The following is a 5,319-nucleotide window of genomic DNA, read 5'->3' on the forward strand; positions in this document are numbered from 1 at the left end:
TTCATCCTACGGCGGCGGCTCGCAGGGGAAGGGCCGGCGCCGCCGCCCGCCGCCGCTCTCCGCGCTCGGCGCCTCATGCCCCCGCGGCCCGCGGCGAGCCGGGCCCCCGCGGCGGCGCCCGCCGAGCCCCCGGGCTCCCGGCCGGCATGGCCCGAGCGGCGGCGCGGAGCGCGGAGCGGCTCCGCCGTGCGCCCGCGGCGGGAGCGCGGCGCCTCTCCCGGCGCCTCCCCCGCGCCGCCCGGCCAAGGCATCCGCGGGGGGCGGCGGGGGCGGGGGGCAGCGGAGGGCGGGCCGCGCGGGGCCGCGCCGCCGGGAAACCGCCCCCCGGCCGGCGGCGGGGACACCGCCCGGGGATGCGGACCGGCGGGGACAGCCCACCCCGGGATGCCGGGACCGGACGGGCACTGACCCGGGGGGAATGGGGCGAGGACGGGGACCGAGACCGGGCGGGCGAGCCCACCCCGGGGTGCCGGCGTCTCCTCGGTGGTGCCGGGCAGACGCCCGCCCCCAGCCCCCCGGTACGGAGCAGCTCGGCTGCCCGGCCCCTCCCGGCCTCGACCGGGAGCCCTGGAGCGCGGTCCGCCCCGGTGCCCCGGCGCTGGAGCTGCTGCCCCGGCACTGCGCTCCCAGCACCGACACCGCCCCGGGCACCCGCAGCCCCCGGGGTGGGGGCACAGCAGCTTCCCCCCCGACACGGAGCCCACCCGTGCCCAGCCCCCGGCACTGCCTGCCCCGAAAAGGGCAGTTCTGATCACCTGCCCGAGCGCCGTGACCGACCGAAGCACACGCAGGTGCGAACAGACGCTGTACCTCGGGGTGTTTTCCACATCACGCTCCTTAATTGTCTGCCACCAGTTAAAACCCTCACACTCTCCCTCTGCGCCTCTTTGCTGGCTCCTCATCTCTCTCAAACATTTTTGCAGACAGTTGGATGAGCTTATGACTCATGCGACCTTTCAAATAAGCCCCATAATATACTCACCTCTTAAATTAATAGTCTTTTAAGGGCTACGGGTGAGACAGGAAAGCATATGATTTACTTGATAGTGTGTACTTTTGCAGCTCTCATTTGCATGCACTCACATGTAAATACTAGTTATTTACTCCCAAAATGCAACCAGAAAATTATGAAGGTTACAAAAAATCAGGTGCTGAGAAATTAGGAAGTGTAGAGATTAAATAGCCTCCTCAAGCTTAAATCACCTTCTCTGTGCGTGCTCATTAGGCAGGGCATGCTGATTGCAATGTTTGTCCTGCAGCACCCTGCCCCTCACAGAGCACCTGCTGTGCTGGCTGCCCAGCTGTGGGTCACCCCGCTTTGTTCCCCCGCAGTGGCACACGACGGTCACAGGTCACACCTTGGTGTCATAGGCTGGACACCGAGGTGAGTACCACGCATGGCTGCACCTGAGTGCTTTTCCTGAGCGATCTGATGGGTATCACAAGGTGCGGGGAGATCTGGGTGCTGCTCCAGGACAGCTGGCTGAGCCATGGCATTTCGGTCCCCTGTCCTGCCACCTCCAGCACTCCCACTGCCTGTCACCCCGCTCCTGAACGCGTGGGGCTGACACCCTGCCCGGCTCCCACCCCGCGCAGAGGCAGGCGTCCCGGGGAGGAGGCAGCAAAGATATCTCACACCTACAGCGAAGGGGCTGCAAATTGCATTCCGAGTGGGGGATTTTGCAGCCTTAATTGTGTTATTTTAACATAGTGTGTGTAGGTGTGTGCAGAGTGCACATGTACTGTTTCCTAGGCTTTTAACAAAGCAAGCTCAGAATCAGAGTCCGTGTTGGATCATGTTGGCCCTTGTAGGGGTTGGTGGTGGGAACACCCCTCACGAAGGCCTGCACCCCTCTTACTGCTAGTGGCATGGAGTAGCCAGTCCCGGGAGTCAGCCCGGAGCTCTGGCTGGAGCAGCCACGCCGGCGGACACGCAGGGGGTTTGCTAAGATTTGCAGCCATCACGAATCTGGGGACCTTGCTGCCCCACTTTGCAGCTCAGAGCCTGGAGGGCAGCGTGCTCCACCGGTCACAGCCCAGCACCCTGTGCAGCCAGCGCCAGCTCTTGCCCCGTCACCCCATGCTGTTCATGGCCTCATCTGTCACTACCCACCTGCTCACCAACCTGGCCCCTTCTGAGTTGGGCAAAGTAGAAACAAACAACAAAACCCAGCCCATATTGCAAAGATTTCACAACTTGTGCAAGAAAAAAAAAGCTGTCCTTGCAGGCAAAAATGTCCTAAACCAAGATCTGTTAGGCTTTGTCCTTCCAAATCCAGTGATGAAAGCTCTGCTGCATTTAAATTGGCAAAGTGTCAGAAAGCAAGTAGTCAGAAATAATCCCTAGCTGGATTAGGTTTTTTCCTTGAAGGAAGAGAGACTCCGCTACAAGGCGAGTTTGGGCCATTAGCAATGCAGCGAGATGCTGAGCTCCAGCCTCGCCTGGTCTTCATTTCCCTGCTCCCAGGGGCTGCTGGGGGATAAGGACGCCAGAGCTTGGGCACACGCGTTCATCCCTCCCCACTCCTACAAGGGGATTATTTATATCTGCACATGCTTCGGAAACGCTGGTTGCAATCTCCTGGCTCTAACAGGACTCCAGCGGTGGGGCTGGTGGGTCCCTACGTGAAGTGTGTGAGCTCGGGCAGGGCGTCCCAGATGTGCCACCAGGCAGCAATGCCACACAAAACCCAGCCTCTGCTGGAGTGTGTGCATGGGCTGGGTGGGGAAAGAGGGAGATTATCACTGGGATCCTGTGAGGCACTGAGACCACAGAAGTAATAAAAGAACAAATAGCAGGAGATTAAAAGGTATTTTGTAGTCTGAGTCCAGCCGGACCATGCTGAACCACCATAAAAGGTTTGCTACTGCTCTGATCCAACACAATTTAATTGATTTGATTTAAATTCTTCGAAGAAGAAGTGGATAACAAATAACGAGGCAAACAGGATTGTAATGCAAATGAAAGAGATGAAAGATGGCTTCAGGGAGACGGCTCTTGAAGGTCAGAACTGAACGCAAAGCTGCTTCTGGTCACTCATTCCAACATTAATGAGGCTGTGTTCCTCCTGAAGCCTTTGATGGATGGAGGGACAGCTCGCGCAGCAAACACGGTGCTGACATCTGGCCTTTATTCTCCTCGCTCCAAGCGGATCATCCCCTTGCAGCGGTGAGGGGGATCTTACCTGGCGTGTTGTAGGGACTTGGGGTTTTGCTGCCTGTGTTACTGTGGGTAAGCAGACTTCTTAATTGGGTTTTTCCAGATACTCTGATGAAGACTCTAACTTCAGAATTAATTAACTTCACCATCAAAAGCTGAGTCATTTGTCACAATGGTTTTGTCATTAGCTCCCATAATTAAGGAAAGTGTCACAAACTCAAATGTTTCACTTACACAAGCCAGGATAACTGGCATTCAGAAGTGTTTCCAACATGCTGGGAATGGGCATGTCAGTGAAGCTGGGGAGGGCACGACCAGCCACCCCGAACCCTGTGCCGGGGCCACTGGAGACCTTCCCAGCACAGTGTGCAGAGCAGCCCGTCCACAGCTGGGGGGGACGGCGGGGGACACATCGCGATGGTCCAGCCAGGAGGAGATGCTGGGAACACACGGGCAGTGCCGGGGCTGCTGAGCCCTGCACCTCTCCCACCCCCACATGAAGTGGCGCCGTCCCTGGTCACCCCCAGCCATGCCAGCTGGGGAGATGGGGATATCTTCTTGCTGAAAGTCATAGTCCTCAAAGGGAGAAGGAAATATCCTTCCTAACATGCTCACTGGCTTTCACAAGGACTCTTCCTAAAAAAGCAGATTTCCTCGATGGAGAAAAGCGGGCTTGCTCCATGCAGCTCTCCATGCAAGTGAGCAGAAAGCTGCGTAACAGCATGCTCAGCAAGGAGACCCTCGGAACCTCGGGAGCACGAGCAGACACTGGGGGTTTCACACAGCCCCGACCTTCCGGGGCTGCTGCTCCCCTGCCCTCGCTGCTGTGGCGGCACAAGGCCATGCAAAGCACCTGCAGAGCATCTGCCCAGTGCCCGGCACCCAGCTCCTCGGCACCCAGTGCCCGGCACCCAGCTCCTCGGCACCCAGCTCCCCGGCACCCAGTGCCCGGCACCCAGCTCCCCGGTACCCAGCTCCCCGGCACCCAGCTCCCCGGCACCCAGCTCCCCGGCACCCAGCTCCCCGGCACCCAGCCAGCTCACCCCCTGTAGCCCTCTGTGAGCTCGGAGGAACAGAGAACCAGTGCTCAAGGGGTGGTGGGAAGAACAGCTGCAATAGTGTTAGTAATAATTAATTCACCTTAATTAGCAATTAACTGAAGATGCAAACAGCCACCACCTTCCCTCCCCCTTGGTCTATGAGGCCTCTTTAAGCGCAGCCGCAGGTCTCCAGTCCCAGCCCTGTGCTCAGGCAGGCTCATGTGCTGCTGTTCTCCAGCTGTGCAGATGTGCATCTCTCACAGAAAAGTGGTGACATGTCAGCGTTTGCTGCCGCAGCAGGGCTCGGCACGGCCCCTCGGTGAGCACAAAGGTGGCCAACAGCCAGAACCAGCCCCCCGGCACAACCACTCCCAGCTCGCCCCCCGCACCACCGGGGTCCCGCGGCAAAGGAAGTCAGGCTCTCGGGGTTTCTTTAAAATTATAGATTTTATTTTTTCATACATGCAGCAAATAGAATAAAGAGTATATGCCCATCTAAAAGGAGGTCTTTATGAGAATCCTTTGACAACACACAGCAGGTAGTCTAGGATGTAGAAAAGTCATCAAATACTTGCAGGTGAAATCAAATTCACAAACACAAACTGTTCAACAATAAACTTTTTTTTTTTTCTTGTTTTAATTGCAACTTTGAAGGTGATCAGAAATAAACAGCTTGGATGACACTTCCATGCATGGAGCAAGATGCTTGTTGCTTCTTGTGCTGTTGCAGGCTCAGTGGCTCACCTGCGTCTGCAAAGGCAGAGAAGCTGCAGCACTTGTTAGTATGAGTTAGTTCCACCCTCCAGCTGTAAGCCCCACCTGAACAGCTGGATCCTTGCACTCTGCACTAGAAACCACCACAGTTCTTCATTTGTCTTAGAGCTCCTGAGGTGAACAACCATCAGAGCCCATCTGCTGCCCAGAGCCCTCACTTGTCTTCCCATGTTTCAGACTACCTAGGTGGGTTGGCCACTATGCAGACTTGCATTTATTTATTAAATGGATCAATAACTCCTTTGGTGATGGCTCTCTTGTTGAGAGAAGGCTGCTCGGATGTCCAGCTGGGGGACATGAGAGCCACAGCAGCAGGTCCCCCTTGCCATGGGGCTGTCCCCTGGC

This window comes from Caloenas nicobarica, chromosome 14, assembly GCF_036013445.1.
Source record: "Caloenas nicobarica isolate bCalNic1 chromosome 14, bCalNic1.hap1, whole genome shotgun sequence".
In the NCBI taxonomy this organism is placed as follows: domain Eukaryota; kingdom Metazoa; phylum Chordata; class Aves; order Columbiformes; family Columbidae; genus Caloenas; species Caloenas nicobarica.